This window comes from Musca autumnalis, unplaced genomic scaffold (genome assembly GCF_047663935.1).
Source record: "Musca autumnalis isolate F117 unplaced genomic scaffold, ASM4766393v1 scaffold_4, whole genome shotgun sequence".
Lineage (NCBI taxonomy): Eukaryota > Metazoa > Arthropoda > Insecta > Diptera > Muscidae > Musca > Musca autumnalis.
The window spans coordinates 182,074,787-182,094,207 of record NW_027411977.1 but is presented as its reverse complement, the minus strand read 5'-3'; the positions used below and the strand labels follow the sequence as shown (position 1 = coordinate 182,094,207).

Genomic DNA, 19,421 nt, shown 5'->3' with positions numbered 1-19,421 from the left:
TAGAATGTACATAGTTCGGGTAATGGAGGGATCGTGAGCCAAGCTTTATAACAAAATTATAACTAAAATCTTATTTAGACTTTCTAAATTATTACATTCATACTTAGGTGGCCCTCTACAGAATATTTATCCTATAAGCCGAACTAAGAAAAGATTTCCATTACCCTGTATTTGTCGCTTTTCTTTCCAAATTTTGAATATCGTGTTTCTTTCATATATTCTTCCACTTATTCACTTCCTCGGAGCCTTTGTGTATCACCATGTCTTATTTAGAGTTGTGTAGTTCCGGAACAAATTAGTTCCAAGGAACTAATCCGAAAAATGAACTATTGGATTTTTATCCAGCCTTTTGTTTATATTATTTTTTTAGTTTTAGGGGAAACGAACTAGAAAAATGTATCCGCTCCGGGAACTACATTGTCAATCTCACTTATCTGCTTGCGTAAGAACCTACGCTTCGGAACCACCCATCAGCAGGGGTATCAGTGCTTTATAAAGTCTAAATTTTTGTTTAAATAGATATGGCTTCCTATTTAATCTGCTTACTTAGTCCAAAGAATCATCTGTTGGCAAATACTATTATTCTCATTTCACAACCGCAGCAATTTGTTATATTTATGGCGATGCCGAGGTAGATCACGTCTTTTACTAACTGAAAATTGTATATACCAATTTCAATAGTTGGTCTCAGTGGATGCATTGCGCGTCGAAACCAACTTGGTCTTATCTACGTTGTCTACTTTAGCAGATTCTCTTTTAACTTTTTCGACGGTGTCAGTTACTTCTTCTACAAATCGACGATGATGTTGTTTTGTTAACTTGTGGTTATTTGTGTATATTGTATCGTTTCTTGCACCTCGCACAACTTTTTTGCAGCAGGAGGCTGAAGAGATCACACGATATGCTGCTTCTTTTCCTGAATCCTCTATTGGTACTAAACTCTTCTGAGAAGCGCTTTCCTATTTTAACTGAGGACCTGTTATGAATTAATGTCATATTACAAAGCCGAATGAGATTTGCGAAAATACCAAATTCAAATATGGCTTGGAATTGCTTTGAAAGTATAGAGCTGTCGAAGACTGCTTTATAATCAACAAACAGATGGTAAGTCGATCTGCATCTCTGGAATCTTTTCCATTATTTGCCTTAAGGTAAATATCTGATCAATGGTGGATTTGCTATGGTCCAATTATTTCATTGACCATAGTCTTTGGTCCTTCACACACTATTCCCGACACTACCTTACAGGCAATAGAGAGTAGACTTATTTCTTTCTTGTGGACTGGACATAGGATGCTCTTGCTAGACGGTGGCATCTAGCTGATACATACACTTTATAAGCGTGTCGCCTACAGTCTAGAAAAGCTTGGCTAGCAAACCACAGCCCTATTAATCTTCAGTAGATTTATTGCTGCCTGATGGGGCGGGATTGCATATCATGGTTGACTTGTTTAGTAATGGATACCACCAGTTTGGAAAAATGCTCTTTCCATAACCTGAGCACATTATCTGTATGTGTTACCAGATTACCTTTTCTTCTTCTCTATAGGAGGATACCAAAATATTCAGTTTGATATTTAAATTTTCTGGGGTCATTCTGACCCGCTTTTCCATTTCTCTTTTTACCTTCGCAAACTATATTTTTTCGATAACTCTATTGTGAGCTGCAGTTCGCTACTGATTGCATACCATCTCCCCATAGTTGTCTTCATCAGCAGACCGCGAAAATCCATCACATCTGAACGCCACACTTTCATAAATTATGGGAAAGCTAACTGGGCTAGTTTCAAAAAAGTTCACGAATCACCTCTTCTGAGAACTGCCTTTCTGATGTTCGAGTAGCCTGCTGGTAGAATACTCGAAGTGAGACTAAATTTTCCAGCAGAAGCGTAGATATTAGCAAATGAGCATGAAGAGCTTCGTCAAGCCAATCCTCCCCAGTGTTAGCGAGCTGACACTGGAAATTAACAGGTAGGTCGATGAGCACAAGCATAATAAGGGGATAGATCATGTGAAGAGTTGCAACATTGGAACCGAATTTGGTAATTGTGGGCAACGTTTAAGTCACTCTCCAACACTGGAAGGAAGAAAGGACCACAGTCATGTTTGACTGCGTTTTGTCTGTTTTGATTCGAAAAGGTACGCCAGCACCCCGGGAGTGACAGGGCGAAGATTACTGCGTCGCATTCGATCTCTTCCTTCCCAGGAGGAACCACCACAAATTACAATGCATAATGTTGCAAATACCATCAGCAGCGCTTAATCATCTAAGCGTTAGGTCTTTAAGGTATCTCCATGGTAATGATCGTGCCCGAAGTCTGATGAAAGGTAAGAATACAAGCAATGATGAATGAAACTCTTGAGGCTTTACTGCTTCCCCAACATCAGAAATAGCCAGCATAGCATTATAACTGCACGTCATCTCCACACGTATTAGTCTAGGACTCAACCAGAACTGCAACAGGTTGCCTCCGTATGTCAACAGTGAATCATCTGCATGAGGAGATCCTTCCGGTGCAGCGATGCATGCTTACATTACGATACGTGCTCGGGTGCCCTGCCAAACCTATTCAACAAACTCCAGTAGCTTTGTGGTTATAACCAACCGAAATAGCCCCATTCCTAGACCTAGAGGTAGAACCATAGCTAGGTTAAGCAGTAACACAAAGTTACAAACATATAATATGATTTTACAACAACAATAACCGACTGCAAAGTGGAATTCTTCTCTTCGGTAGCAGTTATACCATGAGTTCCTTGGTTGTTGTTGTGTTTGGGTTCGCAGATGCTAAACGAAACGCATTTGGTTTGGGGTTAATCTAGTACAAAGAACTCGCTGTCGTGGGATTGGCAGTTTGAATGGATTCATTGGTTTGAATGGGTTTCTTTACAGTTGTTTGCATAGAGTACACAGAATACAAAATCCTGGTCGATTGTAGCAGAATACCGATCACTAACTAGCCCAATATCCTAGGGATAAATTCGACAGCCTGTTCACTTCGTCCTCGCATACCACAGCTATCTGCGACAAGCTGAGATGCAATAACAAGGTCCGGAAGCACTTGGAGTGTAGATAAAGAAATCTTGTTGACCACAAATAACCTGATAGGTCGGTGTGAGGTAAGTTATGCCGCACCAGCTTGGTCCGCGAAAATGTATGCAACACGATGGAACAGTAGTCAAACCTGTCACACCACTGCCCTTAGAACTGTAACAGCGTGCCTACTCATATCACCAGTGGACCATCTGCATGAGGAGTCGAAGATTCTTTGGCAACACAATGGCATGCTCTCTTGATTGGATGCCCTGAGAAACAACCAATCGAAACGGCCACATTCCAGGACCTGGAGATAGAGCCAGAACTAAATCAACCAGGAAAACAACAACACTGATTGCAGAGTCGAAATCTTCTCTTGGCCTCTAGTATGGATTTAAAGGAGGTTTGAATGGAGTGGACAATACTTGGCCACTGTGCTGATATGTTTTCGAAGGAGGAATATGCTGTGGATATCTGTTGTGATTGTAGCTTTCCGATGTCCATCTTTCGTATTGTGTCTGTTCGTACTTCATTTGCTACATTTAATCCGTTGCGTAGAGAGTTCACTAATCACCGCGTCTGAGATCTACCAACCTTCTGATTTAATCCGTTGCCTACCTTTGCTGCAACACGGTAGTAATTCGAGTTAATGTTCGCTCCTCGGATCGATTGTACATCCAGCACGTTCGATAATGTCTTCCATCTATCATAACGTGATCAATTTGGTTTCTTTTTTTTTTTTTTTTTTTTTTTGATCTGGTGACATCCACTTGACCTTATGAATATCGAAATGCTTATGCCTTTTATCTAAATTGTAGAAAGTCTTTCATCTACAGGGTGAAACTGGAGACCAGATGTTTCAACTTCAAATCCGTTTCCCAATCTAATCTATGGGAGCAATGCGCTACAAATGTTAGCTCACTACCTTTGTTTCCCAGGTGACACCACGGAGTGGTCAGTGCCCACTTAAGATGAAAGAGGAACCAATATATGTAAGTACTGGGCTTTGCCATGTTAAAGACTGTCAGGACCGTTATTTGGTATATTTCCTCCCTTTTCCATTTCCTCCAGTTAAAACCCACACATTAAACTAAAACACTTTCACATTTAAAGAAAACACTCTAATTGACTTCAAGTTGATCATTTCGTCCATCCTAATTTTCTTACGAACAACCTGAAGCTGTTAATTCCAAAAATAGTTTTTACACATTTCCCCATTGACATAATGTCGGCAACGAAAGAAAACAAAATGCGACCTCAGACAATAAAACAACCCTAACCTACCACAAACCTTGGTTGCTTCTCTTTCATTGTTCTTCTTTTCATTTGAAAATAAAAGCCAACATCAATATCGGTTTTGAAAATTTTGTGAAAATGTTTCTATTTGAAATCACTGTATCACCTTCGTAGATCACAAGTTGTATTTACTTGGTGTTGGGTGTTGTAGTATTGGTATAATGATCATTATTTTTATCCACTCTTCCCATTTAAATTAAGCCGGCGTGCGAACGGTCTTAACATAATAACAACACAACCACCGACCAACAACAAAAACTAAACAATAATTTGTCTCCCCATTGTTTTTGTTCGGTTTCTTCTTTCTTTTCACATAATCAAAATTATCATGACGACGACAGACGGCGTTGGCGGCGGCGGCATCAGCAACGCCGCCGCTGATATTGTTAATGATGATGGTAATGAACTTGAAATTTAAAAAAAAGGTGTATAAATTTGTGCTTTTGTTGTCGTTGTATGAGTTTACTTGACTGCCGTTCATACCAACCAAACATACATACAAACGTTCATACAGAAGTATGTATGTGATGTGATCATTATGTATGTACTTCATTCGTATTGTTTGACATTCGTGCGAACAAAACTTATTCACGAAACTTACACAAACATACACAAGAAACGAGAGATGTTTGCAAACAAACATGAGCAAACATTAAAACACACTCATATATGTATGTTTGGAAAATTAGTACATACATACATTTACGTACATAAATATGTATATTGTACTTAGGGGGTTCACTTGTTACGACATGTTGGTATTCAGCTCTGTCGGTAGTTAAGCATGTGAGTATGTCCAATATGATCTCGTAAAGAATTTGTTGCGTATGCGTATTGGCGGACCGACCCTCCATGAAAATGCCTTATGTTATTGTTGATGTAAATTTAATTGAATTAAAGAATTATTTTAACACTTTCCATTCTAAAAGAGGGCTGTTGTAGTAACTTCCATGCATTCATTACGCTTTCATACAAATGTACATTATACATACATGTTTGTGGTTGCTTATTGATGGGGTGTGGATGTGATCATTGCATTTGATCACGTGAACTCCACATAGCCGGTAAAATAATTAAGTCAAAAGTATGTACTTAGAACTAAATGGATTTACAGACATGGTTAAGAAAAATATAAGCAAGTGTCGGGTACTTTATTTAATTTTCCTACAATAAAGCATTCTTAATATAAGGTGGAAAATGAGTCTGCAGTCGAATGGAGGATGAACGTAAACAAAGATGAAAAAGCTATAATGGTGCAAACATTATGGAGAGCATAAATATACAAAAAAACAGGCTTATCCGGTTTATAATATGGCATATTATTAACAATGGGATATCTTCAAGACAAACATAAGGGATCTTAATGTTAAAATGACAAATTGGAGGGAGCGTTTTAAGACCTGCTTGGATGGCATTAACGTGAACTCTATAACATACGGTTAAGTCAAATGGCGACCTTTCCTTCTGGCAGATTATTAAACGAATTCTGGTATTGAAGTGGCTATCTCGTATAACTCACAGAGGACAGATCACATTACTTTGTGAAGAGAACAGAGACGACTGAGCTCCTTTATCCTTTATCCGATTACTGCTGAGAGTGTTTAATTTTTGGATAAAAAAAAATAATACCTTAGATGATCACCTCAGAAAGTCTTTTAGAGGTGACCCCCACTTGTAAATTTCAGAAAATCTAAAACAAAGGATTGGCCTATTTTAAAGTATAATTAACATAGAATAGGTGATAAAACATTCAATTCGATCGGAGATAAGAGTGTATGAAAGGGAAAAATTGATTGTGTGAAACAGTTCATCTGACTTAAAATGTGTTTTGTGAAAGGGGAAAAAAATTTAAAAGGGAAAAATTGATTGTGTGAATCAGTTCATTCTGACTTAAAATGTGTTTTTCTCGGAATCACATTTGAAAACGGTGCCAACTCTAGCTCAATAAATAATAAACCTATTTTCATATAATTTTGTTAGCTTTTAAGGACATCAAAAACTAGTCTTTCATCGAACGATTTTATTTTTAAATTTTTTTTGCCCGTTTTATGACCAGAAACGTCAGTTTTTTTAAGCAAAAATTTAAATTTGTTATTTTTTGCTTCCACCATCTTCGTAAAACCTAATATTTAGAAAAATCGATCGATGAAGGACTAGATCTTTATGGTGTAAATAAGCATAAACAAATATACTGCCATACAGAAAATGCGATGAATGGGGAGAGGCGTTGCAACAACACCTTATGATGACGCACAGTGGTTCAGAACAATTTTTTCCAGGTCAAAACTCTATAACTTTTGAATGGATAGAAATACTTTCATAATTTTTTTGTTCGACAGATAACACAATCAACCGATATATCAAAAACGATCAAATTACATCTAGTAGTTGCAGAGGAAATCAAGGTAAAAGTTTAAATTTTGAGTTTTTTTCATATTTTGCATCAAAATAGTAGTGTTTTTATAGTTTTTCAATGTAAACAAACCATAAAAATGGAAAAAATTAATTTTTTGTACACTGAAAGAAAAATGTTTCATTGATTTTGAACCAACGTAGAGTTTCATTGAGTTAGAAGATACAATTCTATTATTGCTACGAAACTTTCACATTTATACTATGAAGCAATAATGATATAATATAATGAAGTCTTACGTTGGTTCAAAATCAATGACAAATTTCATTGATACAACCTAATTTTCTTTCAGTGTAGATTTTTTTAATTTGATCAAAAATTGAAAAATACTTTTTCGGTTTTCATAAAACTCTTATAACTCATATATTTGGAAAAATTTAATTTGGGTAATAAAGCTATAATGTATGAAAAAAACACACATTTTTAGCCATGTAACTTCAATAAGTTTAAAAGGTGTTGAACGAACGGAACGGGTGTGGTACAAAAGTAGAGTTGTGTAGTTCCGGAACGAACTAGTTCCAAGGAACTATTCCGAATGAGAAACTATTGGAACTATATCCAGCTCTTTCTTTTATATAGTTCCTTTAGTTCACATAGTTCCTTTTGTTCACCTCATTCCTTTAATGTATCACCTCACCTACGTCGATCTTTTTTCGTTGCGTTAATTTTTCTTATTTTACATTGGCAAATAAATATAAATAACATACACCTAACATCGCTGCAATTCATTTATTATTATGTCAATTCCAACAAACAAAGAAAACAAAAGGTACGATATATTTCGCTCTCGGAACTATTTGGAACGAAGGAAACAGAAAGAACGATGAAAGAGAGAGATTCATTAAACTATATCGCTCTCGGAACTATTTGGAACTATGGAACTATATTAAGGAACTAGTTCCTTTTGGGAAAAGGAACTAGAAAGATCGATCCGTTCCGGGAACTAGATTGCCCAACTCTATACAAAAGTATACATTCTGCGAAAACGAAAAATTGTATTATGATGTTCCCTAAAAGTTCTAGTCCACTGAATTAGGAATTTCACTAAAACTTAGTACCTGAGGAAAAATAAAACAGTTCAATACGTGTAAACGCTACGGTAATTTATTAGAACGGTCCTTAAAGGCAACAATCCTACATACCTAAAAAAAACAATAAACACCAAGAAATAGCTCCAGAAATTTGCAAAAATTACGTATTTTCCAAAATTGGGAAAAAATGTTCTCCTTTAGGAACACACCACACCCACACCTTCCATTATTTTAAAATATTTTTTTGGTTTTCTTAGTTTCAATATATTTACTATCAAATCCCAAATGGAAATTGACAAAAATTGGGATTTTGACCAGGAAAATCGATTCCTGAACCATTGTGCGAGCATGCGTTTGGAGGTTAAAACATCTGGTCTCCAGCTTCACCGCAGTGACTGCAAGACTTGCTACAATTCGGATAAAAGCTAAATTTTTCAACAGCAGTTTTATTTACGCTCATGCTCTCACTGAAGGCAAGGACGAGCAGAACAAAGATATATTTTACGAGCGCTAAGAAGAAACATATACCCGTTGACCTGCCCATAACAATAAAATTATTCTAGGCGATTCTAATTCCAAAGGTAGAAAGGAGAACATCTTTGGCCCAACAGTCGGGAATTTCAGTACCACAATGAAAGATCTCACAAAGGAATACGACTGATAGGCTTCGCAGTAGCAAAACATGGTAGTTAGCAGTAGGAGACAGATAGCCACAGCATATACCACTCAACTGGCCCGATTGCTTAACAAAAGCACTCTTAGTTCCGATAACATATCAACACAGTGGCCAATTATTGACAACAGTGGCAAAGTGTTGGCCAATCCATGCGAACAGCCGCAAAATTCATACTTGGATACCAGGGATCTCCATCAAGGAACCCATGCCATGAAGACACTCGTCTATGCGGCGAATAAGGCCCCATGAAATAGCACCCCAATTTGAAAAATGGCCCCAACAGAAAAATGCCCCAAACTAGGAAATTTGGCCCGAAAAAATATTACATTTATGCCCCAAATTTCATTGGGCTAAAATGCATTTGTATAGGATGCATTTGACAAATGCAATATCACCCCAAACACCGAAAATACAATTAGGCACCAAACTATTCATTTAAGCCCCAAAATATTTATTCACATAAATTTGGGGTGTAAATGGGGCAACAAATTTGGGGTGTATTTTTAAAGATATTCATACAGTAGTTTGTAATAACTAACTAATTGATGGCTATACTTTTTTATAATTTTAACATATTGAAACCACTTCTACTCTCCTTCATTAAAACAGATTTGGAGGAGAAATATATGTATACTAAAAATTTTAGAAAGTACAATGTTTTTGTAAAGATAAAAAAGAAAATATTTTTGGAAAATCGCGCGATTTTGTGCAATTGTATTTTCACAATATTTGGAAAAATCGCGCAATTTCCAAAAAAAATGTCAAAGTTTAACTAAATACAAAGTTTTTCCTAAAAATTGCAAATACTTTTATAAAACCGAAAAGTGCCACTCGCGACAATATTTATGACAAAATTGCGCGATTTTTTACAAAAATATTTTCACAAATTTATAAAATACAATTTTTTCTAAAAAATTGCAAATAATTTTATAACCCCGAAAAGTGTCGTAGGCGAAAATATTCTTGTCAAAATCGCGCCATTTTTTTACAAAAATATTTTCAAAATTTTAGAAAATACAAAGTTTTTCTAAAAAATTGCAAATGATTTTATAAAAAAGAAAAGCGCCCATGCGAAAATATTTTTGAAAAAATCGCGCGATTTTTTTACAAAAATATTTTCATTTTCGCATTTCTGTTTTTGTAGTTATTTGGTTTTTTTTTTGGTTATATCCCTAATATACATGTTTGGGCCTTTTTTTTGGTGTTCAATTTGGGATGTTATTTCATGGCGCCTTATTTCTGTATGCCGTCTATGCTTTATGGAAAAGTCAAACCCCTTTGTAATAAAATGTTATTATAATAATTTACCCAACAACATTAAGAACATTTTTGACATAACTTACTCAAATATGTACGTACCTTGCTACCTATGCTAGAAACATCCAAAACGTCCATTGTCACCTACGAAAATGATATTTTTTAATAAGGGATCAGTTCATAGTCCACCACTTCTGTTATTTTCTAGTCATAAGTTAAGGATATTTAGCTGTCGGAAAATCCGACTGATTTTTTGTTACTTATTTTTATTAAAACATATATATTTATACCGGCCAAGAAGGGTTAAGGTAAGGAAAATTTTGTCGCTCCCGATGGTCATGGTCAAATTTACAATGGTATTATTTGACTGTAAATATGATTTAAACGCTTTAATAAATATTTAACAATGTGATAAAAATATTTCGTTGTTAAAGTCAATCAGACACAATGGAATCACAACGATGTCATAAAAAACTGAAAAGACACTGGACAACGAAATTAAAAATTATATTTCTGTACAACGGAGCTGCTGCGTAATTTTTAAATTTAAATTCATTATAGAGAATTATTGGTTATAGATCATTTCGTCTGTACATACATATGTACATATAGATGTATATATGTACAATACGCGGAGTAAGAGTACTCGAGTTTTGATCAATTTTGTAAAAAATATTCTTTACACAAAATCGGATGGCTGGAGACGTGCCGCGAAGCACTTCTACATATATGTTTCTAGCACCTGATTGTTTTAAGGCTTCATATAAAGTAGTGTTATGTCAGGTTTTGTATTACCACGATATTTTAATTAATGAATTAATGAATTTGTATTCCCCTTCAAATACGTCGACATTCTTCTGGAAATTGAAAGCATCTTTAACAATTTTCAAATCGTTTGCTTAAAGCTTTTTTTTATAGAATACTACACGAATATTTTTGTAGCATTGTGTAATTAATTGCATGGAGCAAATATTAACAACCAAACAATATGGCAGTGGGTCATCACCATTTCATCATTACAATAACGACGACGAGAACAGCACCAGCAACAACAACAATAATAACTAACTATAAAAGTGTTGATGGGGGGAGCTTACATGTTCAAGTTCAAGTGTAGAATAGTATTTTCCCAAATACCTACCTACCCAGTGGCATGTATGCTCCGCTCAGTAAACGATGTTCATACTCGTTATAAAGTCCACACTACGAAACTTATCAATGAAGGGAGGAATACCCATGGTGGTTGGAGGTGATAATTATTAATGAAACGTGTAAGTCCAAGTAAATACACACTGATAATAATATTAAACAATTGAGATTACAGTTGTAGTGATGGACAATGTAACAATCGTAACTTCACACCTCCTTCAACCGATAACCAGTTTGTACAATTAACTGGCTACTACACTACTGTCTGCCTTGATTTATTACCCGATATGATGATATGGGCATTTGTTAGGAAGTCCGAATAAATGTCAATATCATGCAAAAAATAAATCTATAAATATAATTTACAATAGTAATAACTAATAATGGGCAATAACAACAGAAGCACGTCCGCATGTTATTATTAAACATTATTGTATTATTATTGTTGTTGCTATATCAAGAAACCCACAATGAAATACAAAGCAGTTTTTTGTTGTTGTTGGTTTGGGTATTAACATCCCAACCGAAACCGGCAAAACGTACCAAAAAAAAAAAAGACCAAAAAGCGGCAACAAAACAAGTTGAACATTAACAAAATTACACACGATCTTATCCAACGATCGATCCAATGAACAAACGCTCATTACAAAAGTCAAAATACTCGTTAAGTTCGTTGTAAATGTTAGTGCATTCGTTCAATGAAGCTAAATATGATGGCTTACCCCCTGTAGCACCGCATGTATCACTTCTCCCCAGAGGGAGGTAACAATGCAGATCGTAAAATTCGATAAGGCCATATCAATTCAATTCCACTTCATCGATCAATTCTGGTAGCTTATGATTGTGACCATACGAATTGTAAAAATGTTGTAATGACGATGTTCAATGAAAGTGCATTTACCGCTATCGTGATAATCGTGGTTCGTCATCACCACACCAACCTGTCTTTAACAATTTACAGTGATGAATATTTGCATAGGAAAGTTACAATTCTTAGTAATAAAATTTCTACTAATTATTAATATATAATATTATATAATACAATTTGTGCATATTTATATGCAAATTTAGCATTTTTGTTATGACTTTAAAGATCCCACATCATTATTTTATTTATTAATTATTATAATATTGACACTGTAGTAGTACACTGTTAATAACAGATGAAATAGCATTGGCTAAAATGACCATCAGCTAACCACATCATTTAATTTTAATAATTTTTCACTTGTATACACGGAAGAAAACAAGTCCTCTCTAAAATATGTCCTAACATATTTTGCAGCAAACATACATATATATGTTTTCAACAGTCCCTAACATAACATATGTTTGGGTCCTGCAAACAAATATTTGTTTGGATGACATATAAATACAAACGCAAAAGCCACAAATACCAGAAATACCAAACACAAAAGCAACAACAGACGCATAGGTACACACAAAATTCCAAATACAAGAAATGCATAACAGACTTTAATGAAAGAAAAACGGAATAGAATCATTTATAAAAAAGTAAATAACACTGTGCAACACGAAAATTATTAACCATATTCTGACACCGCAGCATGATAGAAGACCAAAAAAGAGAGGACACGTGTCTCGCGGTTATAGGCCTCCAAAGGTTTGAGGCTGTGATGTAAAAAGGATCATTTAGTCAGGACTATATCGTCCAAACCGTTAGGAAATTTGAGTTTATTTCAGAGGCAAAGTTGTAGCTCTTGTCTTAAAGAACAAAAATTGTGAACACATATAATCCATTAAACTTCATCTGCAAGGTCAAAATCACCATGATCAAATTTCTTTTAAAATTTTTTCTCAAGTTTTGTTATACAGCTATCAAACCGATCAAATTTGAAGCAAAAAACCAACTACAAATGTACCTCAGATCTTAATAAACATCTTTCTAGAATATACGAACTCTGTACAGACGGTTCTTAAAGGTCAAAATAGCAAAGCAAATGTGATTTGTATCCTGTTTTGTCTGGTTCTGGTCCACAGATACTAAACCGTTCAATATTCAAGAAAACAACCAACTACAATAATGTAGCAAAGGCATCAATAAACAGCTTTCTGGAACATGCGAAATGTCTATGAACGGTTCTTAATGGAAAAAATAGCAAAACACTTTTGAAAATATTCAATTTTTACAATTTTTTCTCCGATTTTGGTCCAACTGAAAATTTGTTCCCCTTAAAATGTTTGAGACTCCGTACAAATTTTGGGCGTAATTTGCAATGCGCACGACTGATGACTTTTCATTTGAAAATCTCCTGCTTTCCGATTTATAGTTCTTTGCAATGCATTTCCGAATAATACTTCTATCAAAAACTTCAATTTCTTTCATAACGATTGGTGAAATGGTGGACCAAATCGGAAAAGCATAGATAAGGTCTTATACTTACCTAGTATAGGAGTAATTTAATTTCAGCAATGTGGCAAACGATCCCTTCATTCTTTCTCTTTAGCGTGATTATAAAATTTTAACAATTTATTGAAGTTAACACCAAGATATTTAAATGAGTTTTCAAAGCGAATTTCGTTTCCCTGAAGAAATAATTTTAAATTTTTTTTTTCGATTGCTTGAGTGGAGTATTCCCCCATTGGCTCAACTTCATTTATTACCCTCTATTACAGAGAGTAATGTTTTTCAAAACGAACTGACAGTGTTGCAAAATTTTACTGATCGCTACCAATATCATGATTTCATCCCGGCGAAGGGAATTATCAATTATCAATCATGATATTGGTAGCGATCAGTAAAATTTTTCAACACTGCCAGTTCGTTTTGAAAAACATTACTCTCTGTAATAGGGGGTAATAAATGAAGTTGAGCCAATGGGGGAATACTCCACTCAAGCAATCGAAATGAGATTGAATCTTCAATAATAAACAAAACAAACAAAAAACAGCCGAGGCACGGGCAAATGGAGATTTGTTAAAAACAAAATTCCAATAACAACATCACAGGCAACTGTGGTGATGTTATTTTCAACTCACAGAATTCGACGAATTCTTAGTTGATACGTGCTGACATGTTGCAGAATATTTTGATTTTGGTGTTTCTTTGGAAAAGCCGAAAAGTGAGTGTGATTCTCATTCATTTGGGAATACTAGACACTTAAAGAGTTCGGGTTTTCACTAAAAAGGCATCATTTCAAAAACTGAGAAGCCAATTGATAATTCCCTTCGCCGGGATGAAATCATGATATTGGTAGCGATCAGTAAAATTTTGCAACACTGTCAGTTCGTTTTGAAAAAACATTACTCTCTGTAATAGAGGGTAATAAATGAAGTTGAGCCAATGGGGGAATACTCCACTTCAGCAATCGAAATGAGATTGAATCTTCAACAATAAACAAAACAAACATTTTAAATTTTTGCTTTGTAGAACCACGAACCGTTTGCATTCTCCGGATGCGTTTCGTAAGCATAATGCTTTACTTTTCGCGACATTGATTTTAATTCCCAAATCCAAATAAAAATTATTCACTTGCTCAAGGTGAGATAATCCAGAACGAGAGCTTCGACGGGAGATTCGTGGTGCGTAGAGGATGAAGTATCGGTCTTCTTCGGCACTTAAAGGAGGAGAGTATGATTAAGTGGACAGGATTTGGTAGTCGGTCAGATAGTCAGGATTTGTTTCGGCTCGTTGACAAGTGATGGTTTTCAACTAGGTGAAGATCATCTGGGTGATGGTGATCGGCTGGGTGGCGATCAAGTAATTCTTCTCTGAAAAGAAAAGAGTCGAATATGATTAGGCAGCAGAGCGAACGTATCTTCAGGAGGGGAGGACTCGATTAGAGTGAACGAATCGGCAAGAAGAAACGAATCGCAAAAGAGAACGAATCGCAGCGGAAGAACCATCGGTATTTTTCGGCACTGAATGGAGACGATTATGATAAAGTAGTAGTCGAATCGGGTTGAATCGGCTCGTTGAGGAGTGATGGTGTTCGACTCGGTGACGACCATCTGTATAAAAATTACCATAATTGCGGCCTTTATAGAATTTTTGTGAAAATTTGCCTTAGATTCGGTTGGCACGGATTAACGTTAAGCGATCGCCATAAAATTTCATATATAAGGTTTATTATTATATATAAGGTATTAGATTATCTTACTTTCCAAGACGAAATATTCACTTGTACTTCATGCCACTATACCGCTTGCTTTGGACTATGGTGGAGGCTATGATACCTTTTTTATCGTCACGTTCTCAAGTTAGTGCTCTGGATTAAAAGAAAGAGAATTAATTAAACAACATTTCTAACGCGATACACAATTAATTAATTTGTACTCATTTTAAAGATTTTGCAAGTTGAAAACAAAAATAAATAAAATAAATTGAAGTTTGTAAATATGTATGTATGTATAAATGATTGCTCTGATTGCCAGAACCTGTAGTGGAATTCTGTAACTCATTTTTGAGTTACAGACAAAAATCGGTAATAATAACGCGCAAAATTGTGAATGAAAAGTATAAATAAAAATTGACAGCACTGTTGCTAACGGTAGGATTTGGCAACAGCTTTATTTTGGTAGTTAACTTACCGAAAATTTTCGTTAATTAACGAAATTGTTAGCATTTCACTACGATAAAAATTTTTCCTTTATGTTATCGGAATAAATAGTAAAAATTAATAGATTCTTGCAGTTCTGGAACAGACCAGATTTTAACAGAAAGCTGGTTTTGTTTTTAATGTGAATGGTTTTCGTCGACCTAGTGCACACCAACAACTTTATAAAATAAAATAATTTATCATTAATAAATGTTAGTCTCTTTAATCAAAGCCCAACTTTTGTCTTCTTTGCATAAGTAACTAAACTACCTACGTGATTTGGCAAATGTTTGCCAAATTTTAAATATTTTTAATACAAAAGTTATTTTTAAATTCTTAGATTTTATTCGCATATTTTGTTTTAATAGCTTCATACCTTGTTGAAGCATTACTATTTAAGCCGGGTACGCTAACAGAAGATTAAGAACTTGCCAAAAGTTCAAAATCTTTAAAATGACCCTATAGCAGGCACAACTGGTTTTGGCATATTTTAACATGGAACACACTTAGCACACACACCCTCATCAATAATCTCACTTTGTGGTTTTTTGTCATTAACCGGTTAATAAAATTGAAGCAAATGCTATTTGCAAATAGCCAGTTATGTTAATTAATTTATATTTTAAAACAATACTAAAATTTAATTGTAGGCATATTTATGATTGTGACAATTTGTGGCTTCCGTTATTGTGGGATCAAATAGCCGGTCCAGTGCGGCATTAACTTCCGGCAAATGCAAAATTTATGTTTAGAAACGATTTCTGAAATTAAAACACATTCCCTGAAATTCAGGTTTTTGCAATACTCATAGAAGATTGTTCTACATATATCGTATTCTCGTTCTCTCTCTTGCGATTCGATTAGTTCTTATTATTAAACATTTTCAAATGTGAATTAAGAAGTTAAAATATATTAACTGAAAACTGGTTAATATACGACAAGATAAATGTTTCAAAAAAAAAAGAGCAACAAACAACATTACTTTAATATTTATTAAGTACCCTTATGGCCAAAGCAACGCTTCTCCTCAGTTTCCCCATTTATGACAGGTTCTTCTTCTGCTGTTCATCGTTGTGACGATAACCTTGAACGATAATTAGGAAGTAAGTAAAGCCGGTATGTGATTATTTTTTTGTTGCTGCAATACAGTTAATGTTTAAAGAACTGCTGATTGCTTTGCCGACCGACCGCATACCCGACTGACACACTACCCTTTTGTGTGCGATTTTTATCATCATAACATTGTGATAACCTGAAATATGTGTGTTTATAATAAAAAAATAACCACCACGAAATATTTTTTAATTCATTCATTTTTAATTAACTTATTATATAAATAATTTTTTGTTCTAAACCCAATATATTAAAAATTAAAAAAAAACAGTTTATTAAATATAAAAATATTTTTTTTTTCTGTTTACAGGTAAGCGATCGATCAATCACATGTAACATTTAAATGTGTATCCACGGTAAGCAATCAATCAAATAATAGTGCACGCACGATTTGTTTCGGAAAACGTTTTTGCCTTTTGTGCTAGCCTAGTGCCAAATGTATTTAAATCATGGTTTAAAAAGATAGCGCCATATTAGCAAAGCATCGAAAATTTGCAGCTTTTTCTGCTAAATTTCTTCAAAATATGTATAGCAACAATGAACAACGGCAACACGTAGAAACACATTATACAAAAATGTTGCTAGCGAAGCTAATGCTATTTAATATTGTTGCTATAACAAAACAGCTCCGTACAAGCATACTCATATTTTGCAGCACATACGATCAACACATATTATAAAGTCCCGGTCCACACTGTCGTGAATTTCATTAAAAATATTCACGAAATGGTGCGTTTCTATATCGAGTTCCATAGTCCCGGTCCACACTAACGTGCATTTCATTAAAAAGTTTCATGAAATTAGGTGTTCTTAAATCGAATTCCCCACTACAGCAATTTTATGATTATGTGTCTCTAGATCGACTTCCATAGTAGAGTAATATGGAAGTCGATCTAGAGACACATAATTTCATGAAATTTTTCCATGAAATCACTCTAGTGTGGACCTGGACATAGTATTGTAAAATCATGAAATTGCTGTAGTGGGAAATTCGATATAAGAACGCATAATTTCAAGAAATTTTTTAATGAAATTCACGCAGGTTTGGACCGAGACAAAAGAGAATAAGCAACATAGTTTCAACGGCTTAGGAAGGTTTTCAGCAAACAATAGTTTTTGCGATCAGTGTTACCAATTGTAAGGCATAAAAAATTACGATATTATTAATTCCACTTTTTCGTCCAAAAGCCATGTGAATGGCTTTGTGAATGTGGAAATAAATCCGATATTGCTAATTATCGTGGAATTGCAAAATTAAGTGTGATTCCAAAGCTCTTTGAGAAAATCATCACGGATAACATTTACCACCATGTTAGTTCTCTCATGTCTCCCTATCAGCACGGTTTTCAGAAAAAGTGCTCTACAGCAACTAACCTACTTCACTTTTCCACAACAATCAATCGGGGTTTTCTTCAAGGAAAGCAAACTGATGCTGTTTACACGGACTTCAGCAAAGCATTCGATAAAGTAAATCACAAGCTTTTACGAATAAAACTTGAGTGCTTAGGATTTACTAACAGGAGTGTCAACTGGATTTATTCATACCTAAAACATAGAACACAAAATGTAAATTTTAACAATACCATATCGAGAAGTATTGTAGTTTCCTCTGGAGTACCACAAGGTAGCCATCTAGGACCACTCCAGTTTTCCTTATTTATAAACGACTTGCCTCAAACAATAAAGTTTTCAAATATCTTGATGTACGCAGACGATGTGAAAATATTTCTCAGTTTTACAGATATATCATTTAATCATCAGCTGCAAGATGATCTGAATTCTTTTGCTAATTGGTGTAATATTAACCTTATGGAAATAAATTACTCAAAATGCAAACTCATGAGATTTACGAGAAAGAGGTTAATGGATACTGGTTATATTCTCAACGACTACTCTCTGGAGAAAGTTAACACGTTTGTGGATCTCGGAGGTCTTTTGGATCGTAAACTGAATTTTAAGTCACACATTTCGGTAACAATAAACAAAGCCAAGTCAGTGCTCGGATTTGTTAAACGGTGGAGTAAGGAGTTCATGGATCCTTATGTCACAAAAAATTTATACACAACGCTTGTTCGCCCTATACTAGAATATTCATCGATCATATGGGATCCTATATATAATACCCACAGCGATAGCATCGAGTCCGTTCAAAAGCAATTCTTACTTTTCTGTTTACGGAGCTTAAACTTTTCGTTCCATAATCTTCTATCATACGAGGATAGACTTTCCCTCATCAAATGTATCATTCCTTTTTAATGTGATAATGGGTGACGTTAATGCTGGATTTCTAATCAACAATATTCGCTTTAATATTCCCCAAAGAGCTACTCGCAATTATGTACCACTAGCTATTCAATTTTCTAGAATGAATTATACAAATGCTGATCCCTTAACAAGAATGTCTAAAGATTTTAATGAATTATATAATCTTATTGATTTTTCTATGAATCCTAATACTCTGAAAAGTAAAATTGTAATATATTTAAATTCAGAAAATTAAGTACAACATTTTTAATTTTTATAGTCTGTAAGGAAAATATCCATAGACTAATAAAGAAAATTAAAGAATTATTGGTGATATTTTTTTTATTTTTAAACAATAAAAATTTGTATTTTTTTCTACCATTTTTCGGAGGGTAAATTTGTAACACCGTTTGCAACACATCGAAATATTAAATTTTTAATTAACTAGTATCCTTCCTATCCTTTGAAATAATGTTTGTACTTTTGGGAGTAAGAGAATTTTTGGACGAGAAGAAAACGGTAGAAAACATTCTTGCAAATAACTGTTTCTGTTTCTCCTTTTAAAATATTTAAACGAATATCTTGCCGCAATTTGAACTTAGTTATGGATGATGTTATTGAAAAACATCCTCTTCCCTAATTAAAA

At 34.5% G+C, this 19,421-nt stretch overlaps 1 protein-coding gene across 5 annotated transcripts in view; it reads left to right on the top strand.

Moving 5' to 3' along the window:
• Positions 1-19,421, top strand: part of shd (cytochrome P450 family 24 subfamily A member shade) — a 93,962-nt gene that overhangs the window by 19,108 nt on the left and 55,433 nt on the right. Inside the window, exon 2 of one of the 5 annotated variants that reach the window (XM_073981841.1) lies at positions 16,842-16,887. The exons of the other annotated variants lie outside the window; for them this stretch is intronic. The gene's annotated coding sequence lies outside the window, so the exon portion shown is untranslated. The remainder of the gene's footprint in view (positions 1-16,841; positions 16,888-19,421) is intronic. 5 annotated transcript variants of the gene reach the window in all.